Genomic DNA, 16346 nt, shown 5'->3' with positions numbered 1-16346 from the left:
ATTCAAGAATAGGTAACAAAAATATATATACTATAGCACATGTGCTACATTGTTATAAATAATTATATAACTTTGAAAGAACCAAGTTGAAAAATTACTAATTTTATATATATGATGATATATAATTAATAACACCATATTAAATAAACACAAACTCCTATATATAAAATATCTGTTTTATTTAGTTTTCTTGAAATAAAATTTTTCTTTTTCTTCTGTGTGGTTTACAAGAATTCTTGAATATTCTTTCTCATTTTATTATTGATATCTTTCTGTGTCTAAGTACTTCTCTTGTATATGGGTTTCTTATTTTTGTCAAGATTTGGAAGAATTTGTTATTCATATTTTGAGGCAATCATCATATTTTATAATAGTGAGAATTACTAAAACTTTGTGGGGGACTAGCTTATATTTTATGTTTTTATTTTTTTAGTGTTGCAACTCTATTTGACAATAATTTACTTCTCTCGTGACCCCATAGTCTATAAAGCACAGTTGACCACCCTCCCTTCATGCAGGTTTAGAAAAGACCTTATATGCTAACAGTATATTTCCTGAAATAAGGAAGAATATTGTCATCTTAGGAATAAAACAATTAACTGCCACAAAAATAAAGTATCTATTTCTTTTCAGAGTCTGTTGACAACAGTGCTCCTTAATTTTACAGCGCTTGGGATATTCAAGAGTAACTATCACCCTAAACACTCGTCACTGATTGACAAATTTGCATGCATATGTTAATATTGTAAGTGACCTCCTTTAAAAAACAAACAAACAAGCAAACAAAAACCATGAAGATATATACCAAAGTAAAAAATTAAACTCTGAGAAGTTGCTACATTTTTGTTTAGAATGACCATCTGGGAAGGAAAGTATTTAGAGTACAAAAGTATAATGAACGAGAAAGAACTGATGTGTGAATCCTTTTTTAATCTGCTTAAAAAATATAAAACAGTCAAGGAAATGGAAACACTGATAAAATAGCTGATGATATTAAGAAATTATTGTTGACATAGAGATTATGTGATACAAATGCATTTGCCTTGTAGAGATTTACACTGAAAATTCACAGATGAAATCATACGATATCTGGAATTTCAAACTCATCTGCACTGGAGAATTGATGTTTGTTAAAGCTGGGTGATAGGCACAGGGCAATTCATCAAACTATTGTCTTCACACTACTTAATGTTTAAAAATTTTTCCATAACAAAAAGTTAAAGAATCTAAAAACCTCTCTCTCTCCAGTAGAGATGGATACAGAGAACATGATTGAAGAGCTGCTCTACTGAGTAGTCACGGTAAGAAATAAAATCATAACATGAAGCTAAATAATAAATGTAGAAGAAAAAAAGACACTTAGAAAGTAGAAATGAGCATCCCAGAACACGTTGATGGTCCATTTGTGCTAATTTTTTTCTAAGGCAAATTACTATGGCGAAGCCAAGTGAGGAAATTTAGCGTTAAGCAGAACGTTCTAAGAAAAAGAAGAGGTAGCAAACAGCTCCACTAGAAAGCAGAATATGCAAAATAAAAAGTAATATTTATTGTGCATTTTCCAAGCGCCAAGCACTTTTCATATGTTAATGTATTCGACCCCCACAAACACCCTCTGAAGTTATCTCCATTTGTCAGATGGAGCACATATATTTTGCCCAAATTTTTACAGCTGGTAAGTGGAGGAGCTGGGATTTGACCATAAGCAGCCTGGCTTCAGAACTCACATTCACAATCTCAACCATGCAGGTCAGCAGCCATCACAAGAGGGATGGGCCCAGCTGGCAGATCCTTCAATACTTAAAACACTCCTCTCTCACTCTGTGTAACTACTATGCCAGAGCCTTGGATCAGGGTGTCTAATTGCGGGTACACACTCGATGTTAAATCCCAGAGCCCTCCATGGTCATTTTATAGGATGGACAGATGATGCATAAAAAACACATACAATATGCTTCTTACCTGACTATATGGTTTCATAATTTTAGCAGGAGGAAATTAATTCACTTGAAATTGACAACATTAAAAGTTTTATTGGTCATCTGTACGTCCTCTTTAGAGAAATGTCCATTGACGACCTCTGCCCATTTTTTAATTGGATTGTTTGTTTTTGTTGTTGTTGAGTTGTATGAGTTCCTTATATATTTTGGATATTAGCCCCTGATTGGAGGCGTTGTTTGCTAATGTCTTCTCCCATTCGGTTGGTTGCCTCTTTATTTTGTCGATGGTTTCTTTTGCTGTGCAGAAGCTTTTGAGTTTGACATAGTCCCATTCATTTATTTCAGTTTTCACTTCCCTTGCCTTTGAGGTTAAATTCATAAAATCCTCTTTGAACCCAAGGTCCATAAGTTTAGTACCTATGTTTTCTTCTATGCAGTTTATTGTTTCAGATCTTATATTTAGGTCTTTAATTGCTCAACCTCACTAATCATCAAAAAAATGCAAATGAAAACCACAATGAGATATCACCTCACCCCAGTTAGAAGTTAGAATGGCTGTCATCAACAAGACAAATAATAACAAGTGTTGGAGAGGCTGTGGAGAAAAAGGAACCCTCATACACTGCTGGTGGGAATGCAGATTGGTGCAGCCCCTACAGAAGGCAGTGTGGAGGTTCCTCAAAAAATTAAGAATAGAATTATCATATGACACAGTAATCCCTCTCTTGGGTATATACCCTAAACATCTGAAAACATTTATCCATAAAGATATATGTGTTCCAATGTTCATTGAAGCTTTATTTATGGTAGCCAAAACATGGAAACAACCAAAGTGTCCTCCGATAGATGATTGGATAAAGAAGATGTGGTATATATACACAATGGAATACTACTCTGCCATAAGAAAAGATGAAATTGTGCCATTTACGACAACATGGATGGATTTTGAGATTATTATGCTAAGGGAAATAAGTCAGACACAAAAAGTCAAGAACCATATGACTTCACTGATATGTGGGATATAAAACTGAAAGCAACAAAGGAACAAGACAAACAAACAAACAAAAACTCACAGACACAGACAATAGTTTAGTGGTTACCAGAGGGTAAGGGGGGAGGAAGATGGTAGAAGAGCATAAATGGGGGCAAATATATGGTGATGGAAGGAGAACTGACTCTGGATGGTGAACACACAATATGATATATAGATGATGTATTACAGAATTCTACACCTGAAACCTATGTAACTTTACTAACCATTGTCACCCCAATAAATTTTAATTAAAAAAAAAGTTTTATTACAGAAACTGTACTACAGTAATGTTAGAAGAGAAGGAAGATGGTAGGTCAAATATCAACATCAGAACTCAAGATCACACTAACAAATAGACAAGAAATGGTACAGCTGAATTGATATCAGCCTCAGAGAGGAGGTCATGTGTTTAGAGCCTTTTGCCTGGACATAAAAAGCAATTCTTCTGTCCTCTTCATAGTAGTACCTGGGCTTCTTAGGACTCATACTCCTAGAGATAAGTTATATAGGTGCATGTTTTAGTACCAAGCCTGCCTGCTATATAATAGATGTTCTTACTTTGAATACATTATCTGACTTTTATTACCTTCCCTATGCTTGTTCATTGGCCCGGTAGAAGCTTACTCTAGTCATGATACTGAATCATTATCTTGGGATCCTTCTTGATAAATTATGCTAAACAGTTAAGTGCCTAGTTGCAGCAAAAATAAGAATAAGATAACAGGAGAAACTTTCGTGATGGCTAATTCCCCTAGTCAGGACTTCCAGAATTCCTGAGCTTCTTAAACAACTTAGTAATAATTACGTGAGTGCTCAAGACTCACAAAGTTTTGAAGGCCTAAGTAAGTGGATGAACTGAAAAAAATCTCAGGCCCAGAGACCACAAACTCAGTCTTCAACCACTCATTGTTATACTTTGTCAGATCAGATCCACGAATGTTACGGAAAGGTCACCATAATCATATATTAAAGTTAGAAACTCCCCTAATGTAGACCTCAAGTGGGCTGGCTTTGTCTCATCTCACCAAATTTCAACACATCACTTTGTTAAACTAATACTGTATGCTAGATTATTTTTGTTCTATGCTAGGATGCTTCTGGTTCTGTGATATGTGGTCTGCATATATAAATCATTAGGTCAGTAAATGTTCTTTAACATTATATATAAACACATATATATATAAACATATATATAAATATATATATATATACATTTACTTAATAGGCTGATGATCAAATTTATTTCTCACTGAGATTCAAATGAAATTATCTACTTAGGATAAATTCAAGAGTATGAACTCTTAACTATTTGCCTCCTGATTTATATGTAGAAAATTTTTAAAGGGAGGGGATTCCTCTAAAGAGATACTGTTATTAATTTAACAAATATTCATTGTGTGCTTAATCACATAGTACCTGACACATAGCAGGCACAACTTAAATATTCAAGTGACACAATTATTGAATGAATGAAAAATAGACATGGTCTCTGGTTTCACGGAGACTGTATTTTTCTTAAGAGAAGAAATTACAAAATCTAAAAGGCAAGTAAAAGCTACACGTTCAAATTTGTGTTATAAATGAAACAAAAAACAGTTTGAGATTCAGAGCAATAGTGGATGGAGGGACCCTACAATCTCTAACTGGGTGATCAGAGATTGTAATAGTTGAACTAAGACAAAGTATAAGAATGAGCTGGATGTACAGAGCTAAGGGAGGAGCAATTGAGCAGAACGTGCCAGCATATGCACAGCCCCCAAACAGGAAATTGCTTAGTGTAGTTCCAGAAACAGATATAGGACCAGTGTGGTTCAAGATTAATTAGAGAAAGGGCAACTGACTTATGATACATGAGGTTGGCGAGAGAAGCAGAAAACTACCATATACATGTAATCTCTTTAGTAGATCTGACCATTACAAACAACATTACCTAGGTGTATATTTTATTCTTATTTTTTATTGTTTATTTTTTTCTTTTTGAAAGCAATACCAAAATGTAGTTCTAGTTTTTTTATCCTTATTTGAAAATTTAATCTCCTAAACAAACAAGGAGTAGAGCACATTTGAGTAAAGATGCTCAAAAAGTGTTCATGTCCTTTTCTTTTTCTTGCCTCATCCTCCTCTACCCACCTTCCCGGGAGCAAGTTCTCCATTAGTTTGTAACACAATAGATGGAGGCAATGAGAACAAAGTCAATTCTGACGATTTAAAGGGATTTGTAACTGATACTTACTTTTTGGATTGCAGTGATAGTCTATCAACAAAACTTCACTTTTTACAGAGGCAAATACTCTCAGGGGTTTAAAAACTGATAAAACAAAAAGCATTTTGTTTTTTCCTTCTTATATATCTTTCTTAGGTCTCCCCCTCATGTATGTACGTAGGTATGTATTTATGTATTTACCTTTTAGGTAACTCAAACAAAACAAATGAGGAAACGTATTTATGTTATAATATTTTCTTTTAAATATGTTTATTTCCTTTCTTGGATATGCATCACTGTTAATTTTTGAAAAGAAGCACTTCCATGTGTGTAAGATATAGTGAGTGCTAATATTTTTCTTAGATTCTGAAACACATATCAAAGAGGGGGAAAAATTAAAAATGTGTAATTCATCACCCTCCTTTAGAAGATAAAAATGCTTGACAATCAGTGAATAAGATGATATCTCATATTATGTGGTCTGTGTTTACAAAAAGGTAACACATTCTTGGGAAAATGATAGTTGCAACCAAAGATGTATTGTTATTAAACAGATCTGGCCCGCCACCTTGTGGCCATCAGCGAAATGAACATAATTGCTTCAAAAACCTACCTGTGACGAAGTGGGAGGGAAGAGTCAGGGTTTGGAGGCTGCCTTGAAAGTTAGTTCATCAAAATAGCATCAAAGTCAGATCCAAATAGCATCAAAGTTATTGTGGGCAGAAGACAGGCGGCTAACCTTTTCAAAGCTGTGCGATAGCTTCTACTACCGGTAGCAGAAATCTAATTCACTGACTGGAATCGTCTTAGAGCCGCGGTACCCCAAGAAGTGACGGACAAGGAAATGTAGATCTGGCAAGAACTATTTTAGGTCTGTTACTTAGTAGGAAAATGAAGCAAATTCAGGGGAGAAGCTCTATATCCAGAACTGCTACCAATGAGTTTGTTAAACAAAAAGTATCCAGTAGAGTTTCATAACTCAACTGTAAGATCATTTGAGGGGTTTGTAAAAAGTAAAGATACCCAGACCCGCCCACACGTCCTTCCCAGGAAGGATGCTGAAGTGGGCCCTGGAATCTCTGTTTTTTCAAAGATTGGCATTGATGCTAATGTACACCCAGTATTAGAAACACCACATATCTTAACCCTATTCAGTAGGATGGATGGTGACTTTAAGTGACTAGTTATAAAGACCCAGGTTATTTTGTTCAAGAATAAACAAACAAAATCCCCTACATTGCAGAAGTCATATGCAGATTATAACACACCAATAACACACAAACTTATCCAAGTTTTTAAAAAATGATTATCAGTTGAAAACCATGATTTCACTCATATGTGGGATATAAAACTGAAAGCAACAAATGAAGCAGAAAAACAAACAAAAAATCATAGAAATAGACAATAGTTTAGTGGTTACCAGAGGGGTGGGGGGGGCCAGTGGGGATGTTAGAAGAGGGTAAAGAGGGTCAAATATATGGTTATGAAAGGAAAACTGACTCTGGTTGATGAACACAATGCAATATATAGATGATATATTATAGAATTGTACACTTGAAAACGATGTAATTTTACTAACCAATGTCACCCCAATAAATTTAATTTAAAATGTTAAAATTATCAGATGAAAGTAAATCCAAAAGACCATTTTTAAAATTTTCCTTGAATAGGGCACCACAAATGTGCTCCACAAAAAATATCCCCCCCCAAAAAAAATATCCAAAATATCCCAAAAATCTCCTCGTCTTCCTTCCTTTTTAGGCCTCAATACACTGTATTGTAGACTTATTTTTACAACAATTGTGGATTTCTCTCATTCTTTGCCAAGTTTAACACTTTACCTAGTGGTTTTCAAGATTCCATCCGCATACATAAAACCTTGTTTAAAATGCAGTTTTCTATGTTTATCCCTAGAAATTCACATTAGAAGGTCTGGCGTGGTGAGTAGAAATCTCTCCTGTTTTACAAGCAAGCCAGACAAGTCTAATGCAGTTGGTCTCATACATCGCAGGGAAACATTACTTCATCATATTTCAACTTGCTAATTCACTGAGGGTGAGGTGATGTGTTTTAGATAGGGGATGTAACGTATTTTTGTATTACAGTGATTTTCAAAGTGTGGTCCTTGGGTCACAAAGTGTGGTCCTACCATCAGCATCACCAGGGAACTTCTTAGAAATGCAAATTCTAGCCACATTCTAGAACTGTGGAATCAGAAAATCTGGGGGTGGGGTCCATTAAAGTACTTGAACCAGCCGCAGGTGATTTGACTCTTAAATTTGAGAACCACTGGTCTCCTCAACCCCCTCATCCTCCTTGATGGCTTTTTGATGTAGCTTCTCCTTGTTCTTAAAATGTTTCATCCTCCTAACACACATCTTTAGGAAGGAACCATGCTGTTTCAGTCTTTCGCCTTGAAGGATGGGCTTGAATAACCAACAGGTACAGAGAACAGTCTTTAGTTTTCAGATGAGCCATGCTGAGGAGAATCCTACAGCTATCTTAAGGTGGTTTAAAAAAGAAAAAGAAAAAAGCCAGGCCTTCCCTACTGTCCTCTTAGCCCTATGTCGTTGTGCTGCAGCCTATAAGGCACCTGAGCGCTAGGCAAGCCAGCACTGCCCGCAGGAACGTGCGACATCTGTGTCCATGAGGATTGCAACTGTGTTTGGCAGGTCCCTGGGGTAAATGCTTGCAGATGTGTCTCACCAGATGAAGCCAAGTGGCAGCTTCTCCAGCGTTCCAGGTGGAACTGCAGATCAACACAAAGCCTGCACTACTGCAAACGCTACTGTTTTCTTTTTCCTCCTATTGGGTGTCTTTGCAAATAAATCATTGCATTTCTAATTTTATGTTTCAAGTAGAAAACACATGAGTAAAACCTGAAGCTAGAACCGTGGTTAGTATTTTGACTGTTCATCTTTGTTTGTCTGAGGGACAAGTTATGAAGAAGCAGGATTGGAGTAGGTACTTAAATTGTACAAAAAAATATTTTATACGAGTATACCTCTTTATATGATCTGATTGGTTTTCTTTCTTTAGAGAACCCTGACTAATACAGAGGGACAAATATTCTAGATAAATCTTTAGAAAGTCTTGAGTTTATAAAAATCTTGGTGAATTTGAGAAACCAAGAGAACCACAAAGCTACAGCATAGAGAGCAAAGGGCAGAGTGACATTAGCTGAAGGTGGATAGAGAAGCAAGTAGGAAACAATGAGGGAGCCACTTATCAAGTTACACTCTGTTCTAGTTGACTTTGAAAGTTTAATTTGGCTTCCAAGGACGCCTCACCTGCTAGCTAGAGAATTTTGAGATTTGTATTTAATATGCAACATATGAAAAATGCCCAGTCTGCCTTAGTCTTTATTGCTATATCATACTGCACAATTGTTTTAGATTCAACAAAACTGTACTGAGAACTGGGCATTAGGATACAAATATGAATTAAATATAATCCAGGTCTTAAGGAACTCAAGACAATGAAGGAGATAAATTTCTAAATGAAAAGTTACAGTACTTTAGGATTAACACACTCTAGGGTAATTATGTACAAAATCATGTAATTCTGAGGCAGGCATTATTATTTCTAACTTACCAATGAGGAAATTGAAATTCATAGAGGTTAAGTAATGGCATATTGATACAGAGCTGCAAGTAGAACAGGAAAATCTATTGTTTATTTTGGATAGCCAAGTGTCCGGGTACGAAATCTCTTACTATGGAAAAAGAGGAAAATGGGTTCAGGAAACAGGCCATCTCAGCTGCATCTCTCAAGACTCAACCCTTAAGGTGATGTATACCTTTAAGGTTCTTTCAAACTCTTAAGATTCCATTTACCACCATAATCTTTAAATATTTGTGCTAGTCCCTGTGGTAGGGTTTTTTTAAGTAGAAATATAATTGCATTTTAAAGAAAACTTATACAAATATGTTCACAAAGTATAAATATATCAATCATTAACTTTCCAAAAAAGGTTGAAAATTATTAAAACTGGGAACATTATGCAAATCACTTAATCTCTATCTCAGACTCTTTTAGAGGCAAAAGATAGGATCAAGACAGAGATTCAAACTACTAATTTTACTTAACACCCACCCCTCCTGGGGCCATTGTGAGTTTTTTGGCCAAGGTGGAAAAAGAGAGCTGGGCAATTAGCCTTATACTCATTAAAATAACTCAGTCTCTTCTCATTCTAGTAATAAAATTGACCCTGTGGATTTAAGAACGTTAATAGTGCTATATTAGTATGTAATTAGTACATTGAACACATTCATTAATTTATAATTGCACCAAAATACCACTATATTTCAGATTCATTTTATAGTATGTCTCCAATACTTTACTGAGAATTATGTCATTAATGAGATAAAGGTATTCCTAGTTCCTTGGTTAAGCAGTTAATGCCAGAAGTGTCTAGATTAAGTTAAAGAGCACATTTGGACATACTCTGAGAGTTAATAACTAAATCTCATTTTTTAGTACAAGCATCCATATGCTTATTTCTTCATTCCTTCATATAACAGTCATTAGCTCCTAGTCACTCGTTGGCTACCAGGGATACATTAAGACAATTAAGGGGGTCCAGCTCTTGAGGGACCTAAAACACAATTTGGGAAGTTAGATGTGTATAAAACAATATAAACAATACAAAAAAATAACAGTGAAATGTATGGCTTTTATAACAGAGGGATAGAGAGACAGGATACAGTACCTGCACAGAGAATTATGTGCCAGAGTTCCGAGAGTGTTGATGGAGTTATTAGAAGCTGGAGTATCCTTTAATGCTCTTCTTCCACAGTAATCAAGTTTTGAGCTGGTTAGGTGGCCACCTAGAATAAAGACTAAATTCTCCAACTCCATTTGCAACTAGGTTACTAAGTTCTAGCCAGTCAAAATAAATGGAACTGTCTTGAGTGCCTAAGGGAACCTGCCTTAAGAGAGAGCTGGCTCATATGCTGTCCTTTGTGGATCTCTTCCTCCATCTGATTACAGGGAACAGATGTTGTCTTTGGCTTTAAGGATGAGGGTTACCCAGCTGATGTGGGACAGAGGGTAGCAGTAGGTGGGCCTCAGAAAGCAGAGCCGTTATCCCAAACCTGAACTTGTTTACATGAGAATGGAATCCATTATCTATTTGAAGCCAGTTATTTTGGTTTTACAGTTATTTGTCCTTGTGCCTAATCCTCACACAGGTGCTACTCCTGGAGAGTAGGCAGGTAGGACATGGAAGGGCATTCCAGATAAAGCAACGATAAGGAGAAGGCCTGAGGTGTAAAGTTACCTGGTGTACTTGTAAATGCAAGCAGAAACAACTCAGGTATAGGACAGGGGAACATCACAAAGAGAAATTGAAATCCTTTACAGTTGCAGTCCTTAATCCGATCAAAACTTCACATGATGGGAGATGAGGGTAAGGGGGATCAAATATATGGTGATGGAAGGAGAACTGACTCTGGGTGGTGAACACACAATGTAATTTATAGATGATGTGATACAGAATTGCACACCTGAAATCTATGTAATTTTACTAACAATTGTCATCCCAATAAATTTAAAAAACAAACAAACAAACAAAAAAAACTTCACATGGAATCCCTGAAGGCCCCAACGGCTATGACCACGCAGTTTGCAATGAGATCTGGGCTTGAATCGAGCTATAGATAGCTCAACATTAGCAATTTCACCTTAGAAAAACTGACCTTTCTTCCTCCTAATTAGAAGTCAATTGAACTAAAATATTCACTGTAGAGTTTACTTTCCAAATTTCAGTGAGAGAACTGGTAAGTATCGAGCACAGTGATTTATACATAATAATTGGTCAGTAAAGATTTGTTCTTTCCTGGCCTTTTCCCTTTAATTCACCTTCTTGCTTATTTGTGGGTATTTAAGAAGTGTGGGTCCTTGAGGGATCTGCCACTGGGGATGGGCAGTTGAGTAAAAGCAGGCAAAAAGAGAAGATACCTAACTTGCCACCCCAGCACTAGTGACTCCCCAGCACCGGGCTGCACTCACTCAGGAAGGAGACAGCGCTTCGGGCTGCAGACACCAGGGCCCAGGGTTTCCTCCTTGGAAAGCAGTTCTACACAGTTCATTCTGCTTTGAGTGGTATAAATGGAGGGAAGCTTTATCTGTTAATGTGCGTAGAGCACGATTAATAGTTGTCTGGCCATTTTATAATTATGTAGCAAAATAAATTTTAAAAAATTCATATTGATTCCACCCTGGTAGGGCTGAAAAAATGTTCTAGCTACTCTGCCCCACGTCTAGGTTTTACCTGGTGGTGTGGAAGAGGAGACCAGCAGTATCGTCTTTGAAAATAAATGGCAGCTACCGTCATCAGGAAAATCAACCTTCAAGGAGAGTTTAATGGAAAGGAAAAGAGCCGTCTCAGCTGTTTTTCCCATCAACTCTGCAAGCTGTCTTTAGAGACATCCAGCTAACCTATTCCGCTTCATTTTCCCTGACTCGTGCCATATCCTGCATTTGCCATTGAAAAGTACTACAGTATTACCAATGAATAAAAAAATGAAAACCTAGATCATTCCTGTCAACTAGCCTAAATTATTAAATCAAACTTATTCCTAATAGGCAGCAAGTTAGAGGTTTGCAAAGGATTTATTTAATGTTCCCTTCAATCTATGATGTAATTACACGTTACAGGAAGGGAATTCAGAATTTCATTTATACAAAAAATAAATTGGCTCATGTGACAGAGCTAGTGAAGTAGCAGAGCTGGGATTCGAACCCTATTTCCTGCCTCCAGATCTTCTCTCTAGTAAGTAAGCTTCCCAAAAGTTCTTTGAATGGCCCTTTTAAACTTGTGCTTTCATGGAAAATTTACTTCTTACTTGAACTACCTAGTCCTTGAATGAAATTTTCAATATTATCAGAGCTACTACTCTTACACTGTTTCTTGAGCATCAACTACTGTGTTTCCCTGAAAATAAGACCTAGCCGGACAATCAGCTCTAATGTGTCTTTTAGAGCAAAAATTAGTATAAGACCCGGTCTTATTTTACTATAGTATTTACTATTTTACTTATTTACTATTTTACTATAGTAAAATAAGACCGGGTCTTATGTAAGACTGGGTATAATACAATAATATTATATAATAAATATAATAATGTAATGTAATATAATACTGGGTCTTATATTAATTTTTGCTCCAAAAGACACATTAGAGCTGATTGTCCGGCTAGGTCTTATTTTCAGGGAAACACAGTATATGTCAGGCACTGTTCTGACTGGTTTGTCTATATCAGTGACCAAAGTTTCTGCCTTTGTGGAGTTTACAAATCTACTGAGAGAAGACTAAACTTAAAATGTTAGGTGATCAGTGGTAAGCAAAAAGGACAAAAGCAGAGAAAAGTAGGGATGAGTGGGAGAGCGGTGAGAGAGGGAGATGGTTGAAACACTGAAGAAGGTGTTCAGGGTAGGCCTGACATGACAGCTGAGCCAAGACTGAAGGGGGCAGGCAGTTAGCCAATGTTAGCATCGAAAATATGGCTTATTGTTACTTTCAGTCTTTGAATACCCACCAATAAGCAATCATGATTTTGTTGAACGATGTGAGAACGCTGAGCCAAGCGTAAAAATAGAAAATGTGTTTCAACCCCCTTCCCAAGAGCTCAAGATACTTTATGTAAGTTTGAAGTGCTGAACACCTCTCTAATCAGAGATCTTGAATAAATACACTGCTGTGTTAAAAGTAGAACTGTAAAGACAGATGGTCCACAATGTTGAATACACACCAGGAGAATGACTTAAGTCTTTTGCTTTGTTAGTCACTGTTAAAATATATGCACACTTGCACAATGGCATGCTGAAATATCATTTGACTACTTCCTGTTACTTCCAACTTTGAAAATAATCTGGTTGTATGGATTTACAAAGCACCAAAATGCCCATCCATAACTGCAAGAATAAGAGGAAAAAAACATTTTTTTTAAATGGTCCTATGATCCAAAAGGACAATTAGGCTGACATTACCAACCTCTCACAGCTTTTGATACAGGAACTCCAATGCATATTTTTGTTTTGTCTTTTTGAAGATGGATCAAAATAGCTGAGAAAAACAAGCTCTGCAGCCCTGAGTCATCCACAGGATAATATGCCACAGGCTGAGATGACCAAATTGCAGACCTAGCACTGTAATAGCTAGGTAAATACAAGGGTGGGTGGGGAGTTGGACAGCAGGCAAGAGCCCTCAGGGCTGTACTGAAGTGACAACTGAACTCAGAGCCACTCGAGAACAAAATGGGCCAATTTCTGAAAATAATTGTGGTTCCATGCAGTAAAAACAAAACAAACGGACAAAAAAAAATGAAGATGAATGCTTGGAGCATGTTCAAATCTCTCTGAGTAAAAATACATATGAAAATAAACTCAGTTAGAAATAGCTGATTACAAGTTTCACATAAAAACTGGCTGAAACCAATTTGTCAACTAGTTTGTTTTCCAGAAATGACTGAATTTGATCATTGTGACAGCTGACTTGGTCCTGTATCCATGGGCAATGTACAGGATGCCCCAGCCTACACACAAAACCTCAAAATTATACCATACCCGTTATATATTTGGGGGTTAATGACACAAATACAACGGGGAATTATGTGCTTACTAAATGTAACATTGCCACAGCAACTGGCAACAACTGACAATATTGATCCAAGATGCAGTGCAACAGCCAGAGCCCCAAGCACATACTGTTCTGGGGAGCTCTGTTCACACTGTGCAATGGCATGGTGCCCCCTAGAGTTGTGCCTGTCTGGAAGGGGACCTGTCTGCCTAGTTGCCACCGTGGAGCATTAGTTAACCCCCAGTTGTTTTGTTCTTTTGCAATCCTAACCACTGATTTCAAATGCAGTCTACAAACTTTTTAAAATATACAATGCTTTATAGGAACAAAACAATTCTGCACTGGGGGAAAGAAATGGGAAAACACTGCCATTCCACAGTGGCATTCATTCTTAGTCTCTGCCCACACAGGGTAAGAGCCACACTGAAGCACGCTGCATCTAGATGGCTTGGGCATTGTCTCTCTCTTGACGTTGGGAATAAGCTTCCGTTTTATATGACCGTGTTTCCCCGAAAATAAGACCTAGCTGGATGATCAGCTCTACTGCGTCTTTTGGAGCAAAAATTACTGTAAGACCTGGTCTTATTTTACTATAAGACCTGGTCTATATAATAAATATAATATATGATATCGGGTCTTATAGTAATTTTTGCTCCAAAAGATGCATTAGAGATGATTGTCCAGCTAAGTCTCATTTTCGGGGAAACACGGTAAGTATAAGAGTGACCATATGTTTTTGTCCTTGGGGAAACTTGTTACAGTGAAAAAAAGAACCATAAATAAAGCAATCAGGACAATAGGAATAAATCAAGACCATCTTTGGCAAACCTAGGTGTATACAAACCCTACAGATAGATACAAGATCTTTCAATCAAAATATATGGTAAAAGCTAAGGACTCCATCATCTCCGATACTGTTGTCACACCAGCTTCCAAGGGAAGAATGGGCTTATTTGACACAACATTCAAACTTGGTTCCCAGAAAGAAGTAACAGGGTGTCAGTCGATCTGAGATGGGACACGCGGCCCAGGTTAGTGAAACGCCATTTCCTAAACTGCTTTCAGTCCTAGACTTGGCTCACAATGGCCTGAGGGTTCCAAGAAGCTTTAAAGCTTGGCTAGCAGGAAACATGGGACTCTGAGAAATTCTTTTATTCAGGAAAGATCATCATGTCCTCCTCATCAGAGCACACTGAAATATCCGGACTGCCTTTGCCTGTGAATTTCTCTAATTTACTTAAACTTCATGGATTTGTAAAACCAGAGGGCTGGTCAAACATGGTATGTAATGTTCCATCCAAGGATAAATTTTTTCCAACAGGAAAATCTAGAGATAGGTCAAACTGAAATAAGCCAACGCCTCCTAGGGAGACACAGGCTCTAAATGCAAAGTACCTCTCTGGTTTAGCAATGGCCTGAAGTTTCCTGGCACTAGTGTTACTGCTCCTCGAGTGTGTCTGGAGGGCTGGGATCTGCCATGTGCTTCAACATTCATTTCATTGCTAGGTAGTGGGTATGTCTATTAGTTTCAAAATATAGTTCCCATTTTAATCCAAATATTAGCTTCTATTCGGCTTCATCAATAACAACACGCCAATATTTATCCGTCAGTAGTAACAACAGTCCATTTTCAGTGCTTTGACATCAACATCAAAAATTCCTAGCGCTTTCCTTAGTTTTCTTCATGGGGTGCTTGCTGGGCTTGGGTTTTTTTCCTTCCCTCTCAATCCTGACTTAACTTTCTCAGGTGGTGCACTAGGCATGGTTTCATGGTGGGTGTAATCTTGCCACAGATCTTTTATACCCATCTATTTCTTTTCTGGTAACTGTGATGTAGTCCATAAAACTCTACAAAGGTAGATACCACTTGGGGATATAGATATAAGAGATGAGGGTTAGAGAGGGGCTTTCAAGTTCCTCAAAGGACTTTCTACTAATCTGTTTTTTATTGTCTCATAGCTTGCTCCCCGACTGCCCACCCATATATTGGTCCCTAACTGACTGAAGGAAAGACTCGCGGTCAGAAGATGACACCTAGCTCGTCCTGACCCCAGGAGCTTACTTGGGTGCTTTTACTGTTTTAACCTCATACTGACCAAGAAGTGATGAAAAACCTAAGGTCTGGTTGGGACTTACGGCAAACCAGGTATACAGAGCAATGCCTCTCCAAACTTCAGTGTGCAAGAGAATGAGGAGCAGGTTAAAAACACAGCCGACTACGCTGAGATTCTGAGTGGGCTAAATCCCACTAAGGCCTAGACATCTGCATTTTTAATAAGCACTTCCCCATCCCACACCCCTATATTCTGATGTAGGCAGTCTTCCACCTTCAGCTTTGAAGAACACATCAAGCAGTGACAAAGCATTTATCTACAAAGAGAAAATCAGACACATACCACCAAAACACCAGACACATCGCCCCACATCGCTATTCACCTTTGGACGGTAAGTCCCGGTCAGTAAACGTCAATACATCTGACCATGTGTGAGCAATCATTGCTTACAGCCACACTCAAAGTTTTCTGCTCAATGACTCCACATGCCATCTATTCTAACACACACTAAATAAAGGCAACATTTCTGAACTCACGG

The sequence above is a fragment of the Rhinolophus ferrumequinum genome, chromosome 10 (genome assembly GCF_004115265.2).
Source record: "Rhinolophus ferrumequinum isolate MPI-CBG mRhiFer1 chromosome 10, mRhiFer1_v1.p, whole genome shotgun sequence".
Classification (NCBI taxonomy): domain Eukaryota; kingdom Metazoa; phylum Chordata; class Mammalia; order Chiroptera; family Rhinolophidae; genus Rhinolophus; species Rhinolophus ferrumequinum.
This window is presented reverse-complemented; position numbering follows the sequence as displayed.